This window comes from Abramis brama, assembly GCF_963993115.1.
Source record: "Abramis brama genome assembly, chromosome: 14".
Classification (NCBI taxonomy): domain Eukaryota; kingdom Metazoa; phylum Chordata; class Actinopteri; order Cypriniformes; family Leuciscidae; genus Abramis; species Abramis brama.
The window spans coordinates 24,051,415-24,065,504 of NC_139976.1; positions in this window are offsets into that span (position 1 = coordinate 24,051,415).

Genomic DNA, 14,090 nt, shown 5'->3' on the forward strand with positions numbered 1-14,090 from the left:
GAGTATGTATAGAAAGCATAAGATCGAGGACTCTTTGGCCAGAAATATTTTCTGGAGGTCAAAAGGGGCCCTCTGTATAGCTGATTTATCATCAAAAGGAGTCTATAACTTTCTATAGTTTGAAAAAATGTTAGGACGGTTTGACCACAAATAAGTTCAAAAGGTCAGATATGGACATCTATATGGCTTATGAAGCATCAGAAGGAGTCTATGAGTATGTATAGAAAGCCCAAGATCGAGGACTCTTTGGCCAGAAATATGTTCAGGAGGTCAAAAGGGGCCCTCTGTATAGCTGATTTATCATCAAAAGGAGTCTATAACTTTCTATAGTTTGAAAAATTTTGAGGACCCTTTGACCACAAATAAGTTCAAAAGGTCAGATATGGACATCTATATGGTTTATGAAGCATCAGAAGGAATCTATGTTTTAACAGTTTGAAAAAAAGCCCAAGATTGAGGACTCTTTGGCCAGAAACATGTTCAGGAGGTCAATAGGGGACCTCTTTATAGCTGATTTAGCATCAAAAGGAGTCTATATCTTTATTTGATTTGAACATTTTTTAGGACACTTTGACCACAAATGAGTTCAAAAGGTCAGATATGGACATCTATATGGCTTATGAAGCATCAGAAGGAGTTGGCCTATGAGTATTTATAGAAAGCCCAAGATCGAGGACTCTTTTGCCAAAAATATGTTCAATCAGTCAAATATGGACTACTGTCCGGCTTATATAACATCACAAGAAGTCAGTCTTGTATGTTTAGTAAGTTATTGTTCAAGGACTCGTTATCCAGAAATGTGTTCAGTAGGTCAAAAATGGACTGATTTGTAATGGACTGTATGGCTGATGTAACATCAGAAAGATTCTACGAGAATGTATAGAAAGTTTAAGATTGATTACTCTTGGGTCAGAAATATGTTCAGTAGGTCAAAAGGGGCCCTCTGTATAGCTGATTTATCTTTAAAAGGAGTCTATAACTTTCTATAGTTTGAAAAATTTTAGGACACTTTGACCACAAATAAGTTCAAAATGTCAGATATGGAAATCTATATGGCTAATGAAGCTTCAGAAGGAGTCTATGAGTATGTATAGAAAGCCCAAGATCGAGGACTCTTTGGCCAGAATTATTTTCATGAGGTCAAAAGGTGTCCTCTGTATAGCTGATTTATCATCAAAAGGAGTCTATAACTTTCTATAGTTTGAGAAAATGTTAGGACACTTTGACCACAAATAAGTTCAAAAGGTCAGATATGGACATCTATATGGCTTATGAAGCATCAGAAGGAGTCTATGAGTATGTATAGAAAGCCCAAGATCGAGGACTCTTTGGCCAGAAATATGTTCAGGAGGTCAAAAGGGGACCTCTGTATAGCTGATTTAACATCAAAAGGAGTCTATAACTTTTGTATAGTTTGAAAAATGTTGAGGACACTTTGACCACAAATAAGTTCAAAATGTCAGATGTGGAAATCTAAATGGCTTATGAAGCATCAGAAGGAGTCTATGAGTATGTATAGAAAGCCCAAGATCGAGGACTCTTTGGCCAGAATTATTTTCATGAGGTCAAAAGGGGCCCTCTGTATAGCTGATTTATCATCAAAAGGAGTCTATAACTTTATATAGTTTGAAAAATTTTAGGACACTTTGACCACAAATAAGTTCAAAATGTCAGATATGGAAATCTATATGACTAATGAAGCTTCAGAAGGAGTCTATGAGTATGTATAGAAAGCCCAAGATCGAGGACTCTTTGGCCAGAATTATGTTCAGTAGGTCAAAAGGGGCCCTCTGTATAGCTGATTTATCATCAAAAGGAGTCTATAACTTTATATAGTTTGAAAAATTTTAGGATACTTTGACCACAAATAAGTTCAAAATGTCAGATATGGAAATCTATATGGCTTATGAAGCATCAGAAGGAATCTATGAGTATGTATAGAAAGCCCAATATTGAGGACTCTTTGGCCAGAAACATGTTCAGGAGGTCAAAAGTGGACCTCTGTATAGCTGACATCATCAAAAGGAGTCTGTAACTTTATATAGTTTGAATTTTTTTTAGGACACTTTGACCACAAATAAGTTCAAAAGATCAGATATGGATATCTATATGGCTTATGAAGCATCAGAAGGAGTCTATGAGTATGTATAGAAAGCATAAGATCGAGGACTCTTTGGCCAGAAATATGTTCTGGAGGTCAAAAGGGGCCCTCTGTATAGCTGATTTATCATCAAAAGGAGTCTATAACTTTCTATAGTTTGAAAAAATGTTAGGACACTTTGACACAAATAAGTTCAAAAGGTCAGATATGGACATCTATATGGCTTATGAAGCATCAGAAGAAATCTAAAACTATGTATAGAAAGCCCAAGATTGAGGACTCTTTGGCCACAAATAAGTTCAAAAGGTCAGATATGGACATCTATATGGCTTATGAAGCATCAGAAGCAGTCTATGAGTATGTATAGAAAGCCCAAGATCAAGGACTCTTTGGCCAGAAATATGTTCAGAAGGTCAAAAGGGGACCTCTGTATAGCTGATTTATCATCAAAAGGAGTCTATAACTTTATATAGTTTGAATTTTTTTTAGGACACTTTGACCACAAATAAGTTCAAAAGGTCAGATATGGACATCTATATGGCTTATGAAGCATCAAAAGGAGTCTATGAGTATGTATAGAAAGCATAAGATCGAGGACTCTTTGGCCAGAAATATTTTCTGGAGGTCAAAAGGGGCCCTCTGTATAGCTGATTTATCATCAAAAGGAGTCTATAACTTTCTATAGTTTGAAAAAATGTTAGGACGGTTTGACCACAAATGTTCAAAAGGTCAGATATGGACATCTATATGGCTTATGAAGCATCAGAAGGAGTCTATGAGTATGTATAGAAAGCCCAAGATCAAGGACTCTTTGGCCAGAAATATGTTCAGAAGGTCAAAAGGGGACCTCTGTATAGCTGATTTATCATCAAAAGGAGTCTATAACTTTATATAGTTTGAATTTTTTTTAGGACACTTTGACCACAAATAAGTTCAAAAGGTCAGATATGGACATCTATATGGCTTATGAAGCATCAGAAGGAGTCTATGAGTATGTATAGAAAGCATAAGATCGAGGACTCTTTGGCCAGAAATATGTTCTGGATGTGAAAAGGGGCCCTCTGTATAGCTGATTTATCATCAAAAGGAGTCTATAACTTTCTATAGTTTGAAAAAATGTTAGGACACTTTGACCACAAATAAGTTCAAAATGTCAGATATGGACATCTATATGGCTTATGAAGAATCAGAAGGAGTCTATGAATATTTATAGAAAGCCGAAGATCGAGGACTCTTTGGCCAGAAATATGTTCAGGAGGTCAAAAGGTGACCTCTGTATAGCTGAATTATCATCAAAATGAGTCTATAACTATCTATAGTTTGAAAAAATGTTAGGACACGTTGACCAAAAATAAGTTCAAAAGGTCAGATATGGACATCTATATGGTTTATGAAGCATCAGAAGGAGTCTATGAGTATGTATAGAAAGCCCAAGATCAAGGACTCTTTGGCCAGAAATATTTTCTGGAGGTCAAAGGGGGCCCTCTGTATAGCTGATTTATCATCAAAACGGAGTCTATAACTTTCTATAGTTTGAAAAATGTTAGGACACTTTGACCACAAATAAGTTCAAAAGTTCAGATATGGAAATCTATATGGCTTATGAAGCATCAGAAGGAGTCTATGAGTATGTATAGAAAGCATAAGATCGAGGACTCTTTGGCCAGAAATATTTTCTGGAGGTCAAAAGGGGACCTCTGTATAGCTGATTTATCATCAAAAGGAGTCTATAACTTTCTATAGTTTGAAAAATTTTGAGGACACTTTGACGACAAATAAGTTCAAAAGGTCAGATATGGACATCTATATGGCTTATGAAGCATCAGAAGGAGTCTATGAGTATGTATAGAAAGCCCAAGATCGAGGACTCTTTGGCCAGAAATATGTTCAGGAGGTCAAAAGGGGACCTCTGTATAGCTGATTTATCATCAAAAGGAGTCTATAACTTTATATAGTTAGAAAAATGTTAGGACACTTTGACCACAAATAAGTTCAAAAGGTCAGATATGGAAATCTATATGGCTTATGAAGCATCAGAAGGAGTCTATGAATATTTATAGAAAGCCCAAGATCGAGGACTCTTTGGCCAGAAATATGTTCAGGAGGTCAAAAGGGGACCTCTGTATAGCTGATTTATCATCAAAAGGAGTCTATAACTTTATATAGTTTGAAAAAATATTAGGACACTTTGACCACAAATAAGTACAAAAGGTCAGATATGGACATCTATATGGCTTATGAAGCATCAGAAGGAGTCTATGAGTATGTATAGAAAACGCAAGATCGAGGACTCTTTGGCCAGAAATATGTTCAGGAGGTCAAAAGGGGCCCTCTGTATAGCTGATTTATCTTTAAAAGGAGTCTATAACTTTATATAGTTTGAAAAATTTTAGGATACTTTGACCACAAATAAGTTCAAAATGTCAGATATGGAAATCTATATGGCTTATGAAGCATCAGAAGGAATCTATGAGTATGTATAGAAAGCCCAATATTGAGGACTCTTTGGCCAGAAACATGTTCAGGAGGTCAAAAGTGGACCTCTGTATAGCTGACATCATCAAAAGGAGTCTGTAACTTTATATAGTTTGAATTTTTTTTAGGACACTTTGACCACAAATAAGTTCAAAAGATCAGATATGGATATCTATATGGCTTATGAAGCATCAGAAGGAGTCTATGAGTATCTATAGAAAGCATAAGATCGAGGACTCTTTGGCCAGAAATATGTTCTGGAGGTCAAAAGGGGCCCTCTGTATAGCTGATTTATCATCAAAAGGAGTCTATAACTTTCTATAGTTTGAAAAAATGTTAGGACACTTTGACACAAATAAGTTCAAAAGGTCAGATATGGACATCTATATGGCTTATGAAGCATCAGAAGAAATCTAAAAGTATGTATAGAAAGCCCAAGATTGAGGACTCTTTGGCCAGAAACATGTTTAGGAGGTCAAAAGGGGACCTCTTTATAGCTGATTTATCATCAAAAGGAGTCTATAACTTTCTATAGTTTGAAAAATTTTGAGGACACTTTGACCACAAATAAGTTCAAAAGGTCAGATATGGACATCTATATGGCTTATGAAGCATCAGAAGGAGTCTATGAGTATCTATAGAAAGCATAAGATCGAGGACTCTTTGGCCAGAAATATGTTCTGGAGGTCAAAAGGGGCCCTCTGTATAGCTGATTTATCATCAAAAGGAGTCTATAACTTTCTATAGTTTGAAAAAATGTTAGGACACTTTGACCACAAATAAGTTCAAAAGGTCAGATATGGACATCTATATGGCTTATGAAGAATCAGAAGGAGTCTATGAATATTTATAGAAAGCCGAAGATCGAGGACTCTTTGGCCAGAAATATGTTCAGGAGGTCAAAAGGTGACCTCTGTATAACTGAATTATCATCAAAATGAGTCTATAATTATCAATAGTTTGAAAAAATGTTAGGACACGTTGACCAAAAATAAGTTCAAAAGGTCAGATATGGACATCTATATGGTTTATGAAGCATCAGAAGGAGTCTATGAGTATGTATAGAAAGCCCAAGATCAAGGACTCTTTGGCCAGAAATATTTTCTGGAGGTCAAAGGGGGCCCTCTGTATAGCTGATTTATCATCAAAAGGAGTCTATAACTTTCTATAGTTTGAGAAAATGTTAGGACACTTTGACCACAAATAAGTTCAAAAGGTCAGATATGGACATCTATATGGCTTATGAAGCATCAGAAGGAGTCTATGAGTATGTATAGAAAGCCCAAGATCGAGGACTCTTTGGCCAGAACTATGTTCATGAGGTCAAAAGGGGCCCTCTGTATAGCTGATTTATCATCAAAAGGAGTCTATAACTTTCTATAGTTTGAAAAATTTTGAGGACACTTTGACCACAAATAAGTTCAAAAGGTCAGATATGGACATCTATATGGCTTATGAAGCATCAGAAGGAGTCTATGAGTATGTATAGAAAGCCCAAGATCGAGGACTCTTTGGCCAGACTTATGTTCAGGAGGTCAAAAGGGGCCCTCTGTATAGCTGATTTATCATCAAAAGGAGTCTATAACTTTATATAGTTTGAAAAATTTTAGGACACTTTGACCACAAATAAGTTCAAAATGTCAGATATGGAAATCTTTATGGCTTATGAAGCATCAGAAGGAGTCTATGAGTATGTATAGAAAGCATAAGATCGAGGACTCTTTGGCCAGAATTATGTTCTGGAGGTCAAAAGGGGACCTCTGTATAGCTGACTTATCATCAAAAGGAGTCTATAACTTTATATAGTTTGAATTTTTTTTAGGACACTTTGACCACAAATAAGTTCAAAAGGTCAGATATGGACATCTATATGGCTTATGAAGCATCAGAAGGAGTCTATGAGTATGTATAGAAAGCATAAGATCGAGGACTCTTTGGCCAGAAATATGTTCTGGAGGTCAAAAGGGGCCCTCTGTATAGCTGATTTATCATCAAAAGGAGTCTATAACTTTCTATAGTTTGAAAAAATATTAGGACACTTTGACCACAAATAAGTTCAAAAGGTCAGATATGGACATCTATATGGCTTATGAAGCATCAGAAGGAGTCTATGAGTATGTATAGAAAGCCCAAGATCGAGGACTCTTTGGCCAGACTTATGTTCAGGAGGTCAAAAGGGGCCCTCTGTATAGCTGATTTATCATCAAAAGGAGTCTATAACTTTATATAGTTTGAAAAATTTTAGGACACTTTGACCACAAATAAGTTCAAAATGTCAGATATGGAAATCTTTATGGCTTATGAAGCATCAGAAGGAGTCTATGAGTAAGTTTAGAAAGCATAAGATCGAGGACTCTTTGGCCAGAATTATGTTCTGGAGGTCAAAAGGGGACCTCTGTATAGCTGACTTATCAAAAGGAGTCTATAACTTTATATAGTTTGATTTTTTTTTAGGACACTTTGACCACAAATAAGTTCAAAAGGTCAGATATGGACATCTATATGGCTTATGAAGCATCAGAAGGAGTCTATGAGTATGTATAGAAAGCATAAGATCGAGGACTCTTTGGCCAGAAATATGTTCTGGATGTGAAAAGGGGCCCTCTGTATAGCTGATTTATCATCAAAAGGAGTCTATAACTTTCTATAGTTTGAAAAAATGTTAGGACACTTTGACCACAAATAAGTTCAAAATGTCAGATATGGACATCTATATGGCTTATGAAGAATCAGAAGGAGTCTATGAATATTTATAGAAAGCCGAAGATCGAGGACTCTTTGGCCAGAAATATGTTCAGGAGGTCAAAAGGTGACCTCTGTATAGCTGAATTATCATCAAAATGAGTCTATAACTATCTATAGTTTGAAAAAATGTTAGGACACGTTGACCAAAAATAAGTTCAAAAGGTCAGATATGGACATCTATATGGTTTATGAAGCATCAGAAGGAGTCTATGAGTATGTATAGAAAGCCCAAGATCAAGGACTCTTTGGCCAGAAATATTTTCTGGAGGTCAAAGGGGGCCCTCTGTATAGCTGATTTATCATCAAAACGGAGTCTATAACTTTCTATAGTTTGAAAAATGTTAGGACACTTTGACCACAAATAAGTTCAAAAGGTCAGATATGGACATCTATATGGCTTATGAAGCATCAGAAGGAGTCTATGAGTATGTATAGAAAGCCCAAGATCGAGGACTCTTTGGCCAGAAATATGTTCAGGAGGTCAAAAGGGGACCTCTGTATAGCTGATTTATCATCAAAAGGAGTCTATAACTTTATATAGTTAGAAAAATTTTGAGGACACTTTGACCACAAATAAGTTCAAAAGTTCAGATATGGAAATCTATATGGCTTATGAAGCATCAGAAGGAGTCTATGAGTATGTATAGAAAGCATAAGATCGAGGACTCTTTGGCCAGAAATATTTTCTGGAGGTCAAAAGGGGACCTCTGTATAGCTGATTTATCATCAAAAGGAGTCTATAACTTTCTATAGTTTGAAAAATTTTGAGGACACTTTGACGACAAATAAGTTCAAAAGGTCAGATATGGACATCTATATGGCTTATGAAGCATCAGAAGGAGTCTATGAGTATGTATAGAAAGCCCAAGATCGAGGACTCTTTGGCCAGAAATATGTTCAGGAGGTCAAAAGGGGACCTCTGTATAGCTGATTTATCATCAAAAGGAGTCTATAACTTTATATAGTTAGAAAAATGTTAGGACACTTTGACCACAAATAAGTTCAAAAGGTCAGATATGGAAATCTATATGGCTTATGAAGCATCAGAAGGAGTCTATGAATATTTATAGAAAGCCCAAGATCGAGGACTCTTTGGACAGAAATATGTTCTGGAGGTCAAAAGGGGACCTCTTTATAGCTGATTTATCATCAAAAGGAGTCTATAACTTTCTATAGTTTGAAAAAATGTTAGGACTCTTTGACCACAAATAAGTTCAAAAGGTCAGATATGGACATCTATATGGCTTATGAAGCATCAGAAGGAGTCTATGAGTATGTATAGAAAGCATAAGATCGAGGACTCTTTGGCCAGAAATATTTTCTGGAGGTCAAAAGGGGACCTCTGTATAGCTGATTTATCATCAAAAGGAGTCTATAACTTTATATAGTTTGAATTTATTTTAGGACACTTTGACCACAAATAAGTTCAAAAGGTCAGATATGGAAATCTATATGGCTTATGAAGCATCAGAAGGAGTCTATGAGTATGTATAGAAAACGCAAGATCGAGGACTCTTTGGCCAGAAACATGTTTAGGAGGTCAAAAGGGGACCTCTGTATAGCTGATTTATCATCAAAAGGATTCTATAACTTTATATAGTTTGAAAAAATGTTAGGACACTTTGACCACAAATATGTTCAAAATGTCGGATATGGAAATCTATATGGCTTATGAAGCATCAGAAGGAGTCTATGGGTATGTATAGAAAGCCCAAGATCGAGGACTCTTTGGCCAGAAATATGTTCGGGAGGTCAAAAGGGGACCTCTGTATAGCTGATTTATCATCAAAAGGAGTCTATAACTTTATATAGTTTGAAAAATTTTAGGATACTTTGACCACAAATAAGTTCAAAAGGTCAGATATGGACATCTATATGGCTTATGAAGCATCAGAAGGAGTCTATGAGTATGTATAGAAAACGCAAGATCGAGGACTCTTTGGCCAGAAATATGTTCAGGAGGTCAAAAGGGGCCCTCTGTATAGCTGATTTATCTTTAAAAGGAGTCTATAACTTTATATAGTTTGAAAAATTTTAGGATACTTTGACCACAAATAAGTTCAAAATGTCAGATATGGAAATCTATATGGCTTATGAAGCATCAGAAGGAATCTATGAGTATGTATAGAAAGCCCAATATTGAGGACTCTTTGGCCAGAAACATGTTCAGGAGGTCAAAAGTGGACCTCTGTATAGCTGACATCATCAAAAGGAGTCTGTAACTTTATATAGTTTGAATTTTTTTTAGGACACTTTGACCACAAATAAGTTCAAAAGGTCAGATATGGACATCTATATGGCTTATGAAGCATCAGAAGGAGTCTATGAGTATCTATAGAAAGCATAAGATCGAGGACTCTTTGGCCAGAAATATGTTCTGGAGGTCAAAAGGGGCCCTCTGTATAGCTGATTTATCATCAAAAGGAGTCTATAACTTTCTATAGTTTGAAAAAATGTTAGGACACTTTGACCACAAATAAGTTCAAAAGGTCAGATATGGACATCTATATGGCTTATGAAGCATCAGAAGAAATCTATGAGTATGTATAGAAAGCCCAAGATTGAGGACTCTTTGGCCAGAAACATGTTTAGGAGGTCAAAAGGGGACCTCTGTATAGCTGATTTATCATCAAAAGGAGTCTATAACTTTATATAGTTTGAATTTTTTTTAGGACACTTTGACCACAAATAAGTTCAAAAGGTCAGATATGGACATCTATATGGCTTATGAAGCATCAAAAGGAGTCTATGAGTATGTATAGAAAGCATAAGATCGAGGACTCTTTGGCCAGAAATATTTTCTGGAGGTCAAAAGGGGCCCTCTGTATAGCTGATTTATCATCAAAAGGAGTCTATAACTTTCTATAGTTTGAAAAAATGTTAGGACGGTTTGACCACAAATAAGTTCAAAAGGTCAGATATGGACATCTATATGGCTTATGAAGCATCAGAAGGAGTCTATGAGTATGTATAGAAAGCCCAAGATCGAGGACTCTTTGGCCAGAAATATGTTCAGGAGGTCAAAAGGGGACCTCTGTATAGCTGATTTATCATCAAAAGGAGTCTATAACTTTCTATAGTTTGAAAAATTTTGAGGACCCTTTGACCACAAATAAGTTCAAAAGGTCAGATATGGACATCTATATGGTTTATGAAGCATCAGAAGGAATCTATGTTTTAACAGTTTGAAAAAAAGCCCAAGATTGAGGACTCTTTGGCCAGAAACATGTTCAGGAGGTCAATAGGGGACCTCTTTATAGCTGATTTAGCATCAAAAGGAGTCTATATCTTTATTTGATTTGAACATTTTTTAGGACACTTTGACCACAAATGAGTTCAAAAGGTCAGATATGGACATCTATATGGCTTATGAAGCATCAGAAGGAGTTGGCCTATGAGTATTTATAGAAAGCCCAAGATCGAGGACTCTTTTGCCAAAAATATGTTCAATCAGTCAAATATGGACTACTGTCCGGCTTATATAACATCACAAGAAGTCAGTCTTGTATGTTTAGTAAGTTATTGTTCAAGGACTCGTTATCCAGAAATGTGTTCAGTAGGTCAAAAATGGACTGATTTGTAATGGACTGTATGGCTGATGTAACATCAGAAAGATTCTACGAGAATGTATAGAAAGTTTAAGATTGATTACTCTTGGGTCAGAAATATGTTCAGTAGGTCAAAAGGTGTCCTCTGTATAGCTGATTTATCATCAAAAGGAGTCTATAACTTTCTATAGTTTGAGAAAATGTTAGGACACTTTGACCACAAATAAGTTCAAAAGGTCAGATATGGACATCTATATGGCTTATGAAGCATCAGAAGGAGTCTATGAGTATGTATAGAAAGCCCAAGATCGAGGACTCTTTGGCCAGAAATATGTTCAGGAGGTCAAAAGGGGACCTCTGTATAGCTGATTTAACATCAAAAGGAGTCTATAACTTTTGTATAGTTTGAAAAATGTTGAGGACACTTTGACCACAAATAAGTTCAAAATGTCAGATGTGGAAATCTAAATGGCTTATGAAGCATCAGAAGGAGTCTATGAGTATGTATAGAAAGCCCAAGATCGAGGACTCTTTGGCCAGAATTATTTTCATGAGGTCAAAAGGGGCCCTCTGTATAGCTGATTTATCATCAAAAGGAGTCTATAACTTTATATAGTTTGAAAAATTTTAGGACACTTTGACCACAAATAAGTTCAAAATGTCAGATATGGAAATCTATATGACTAATGAAGCTTCAGAAGGAGTCTATGAGTATGTATAGAAAGCCCAAGATCGAGGACTCTTTGGCCAGAATTATGTTCAGTAGGTCAAAAGGGGCCCTCTGTATAGCTGATTTATCATCAAAAGGAGTCTATAACTTTATATAGTTTGAAAAATTTTAGGATACTTTGACCACAAATAAGTTCAAAATGTCAGATATGGAAATCTATATGGATTATGAAGCATCAGAAGGAATCTATGAGTATGTATAGAAAGCCCAATATTGAGGACTCTTTGGCCAGAAACATGTTCAGGAGGTCAAAAGTGGACCTCTGTATAGCTGACATCATCAAAAGGAGTCTGTAACTTTATATAGTTTGAATTTTTTTTAGGACACTTTGACCACAAATAAGTTCAAAAGATCAGATATGGATATCTATATGGCTTATGAAGCATCAGAAGGAGTCTATGAGTATGTATAGAAAGCATAAGATCGAGGACTCTTTGGCCAGAAATATGTTCTGGAGGTCAAAAGGGGCCCTCTGTATAGCTGATTTATCATCAAAAGGAGTCTATAACTTTCTATAGTTTGAAAAAATGTTAGGACACTTTGACACAAATAAGTTCAAAAGGTCAGATATGGACATCTATATGGCTTATGAAGCATCAGAAGAAATCTAAAACTATGTATAGAAAGCCCAAGATTGAGGACTCTTTGGCCAGAAACATGTTTAGGAGGTCAAAAGGGGACCTCTTTATAGCTGATTTATCATCAAAAGGAGTCTATAACTTTCTATAGTTTGAAAAATTTTGAGGACACTTTGACCACAAATAAGTTCAAAAGGTCAGATATGGACATCTATATGGCTTATGAAGCATCAGAAGGAGTCTATGAGTATCTATAGAAAGCATAAGATCGAGGACTCTTTGGCCAGAAATATGTTCTGGAGGTCAAAAGGGGCCCTCTGTATAGCTGATTTATCATCAAAAGGAGTCTATAACTTTCTATAGTTTGAAAAAATGTTAGGACACTTTGACCACAAATAAGTTCAAAAGGTCAGATATGGACATCTATATGGCTTATGAAGCATCAGAAGAAATCTATGAGTATGTATAGAAAGCCCAAGATTGAGGACTCTTTGGCCAGAAACATGTTTAGGAGGTCAAAAGGGGACCTCTGTATAGCTGATTTATCATCAAAAGGAGTCTATAACTTTCTATAGTTTGAAAAATTTTGAGGACACTTTGACGACAAATAAGTTCAAAAGGTCAGATATGGACATCTATATGGCTTATGAAGCATCAGAAGCAGTCTATGAGTATGTATAGAAAGCCCAAGATCAAGGACTCTTTGGCCAGAAATATTTTCTGGAGGTCAAAAGGGGACCTCTGTATAGCTGATTTATCATCAAAAGGAGTCTATAACTTTATATAGTTTGAATTTTTTTTAGGACACTTTGACCACAAATAAGTTCAAAAGGTCAGATATGGACATCTATATGGCTTATGAAGCATCAAAAGGAGTCTATGAGTATGTATAGAAAGCATAAGATCGAGGACTCTTTGGCCAGAAATATTTTCTGGAGGTCAAAAGGGGCCCTCTGTATAGCTGATTTATCATCAAAAGGAGTCTATAACTTTCTATAGTTTGAAAAAATGTTAGGACGGTTTGACCACAAATGTTCAAAAGGTCAGATATGGACATCTATATGGCTTATGAAGCATCAGAAGGAGTCTATGAGTATGTATAGAAAGCCCAAGATCGAGGACTCTTTGGCCAGAAATATGTTCAGGAGGTCAAAAGGGGCCCTCTGTATAGCTGATTTATCATCAAAAGGAGTCTATAACTTTCTATAGTTTGAAAAATTTTGAGGACCCTTTGACCACAAATAAGTTCAAAAGGTCAGATATGGACATCTATATGGTTTATGAAGCATCAGAAGGAATCTATGTTTTAACAGTTTGAAAAAAAGCCCAAGATTGAGGACTCTTTGGCCAGAAACATGTTCAGGAGGTCAATAGGGGACCTCTTTATAGCTGATTTAGCATCAAAAGGAGTCTATATCTTTATTTGATTTGAACATTTTTTAGGACACTTTGACCACAAATGAGTTCAAAAGGTCAGATATGGACATCTATATGGCTTATGAAGCATCAGAAGGAGTTGGCCTATGAGTATTTATAGAAAGCCCAAGATCGAGGACTCTTTTGCCAAAAATATGTTCAATCAGTCAAATATGGACTACTGTCCGGCTTATATAACATCACAAGAAGTCAGTCTTGTATGTTTAGTAAGTTAATGTTCAAGGACTCGTTATCCAGAAATGTGTTCAGTAGGTCAAAAATGGACTGATTTGTAATGGACTGTATGGCTGATGTAACATCAGAAAGATTCTACGAGAATGTATAGAAAGTTTAAGATTGATTACTCTTGGGTCAGAAATATGTTCAGTAGGTCAAAAGGGGCCCTCTGTATAGCTGATTTATCTTTAAAAGGAGTCTATAACTTTCTATAGTTTGAAAAATTTTAGGACACTTTGACCACAAATAAGTTCAAAATG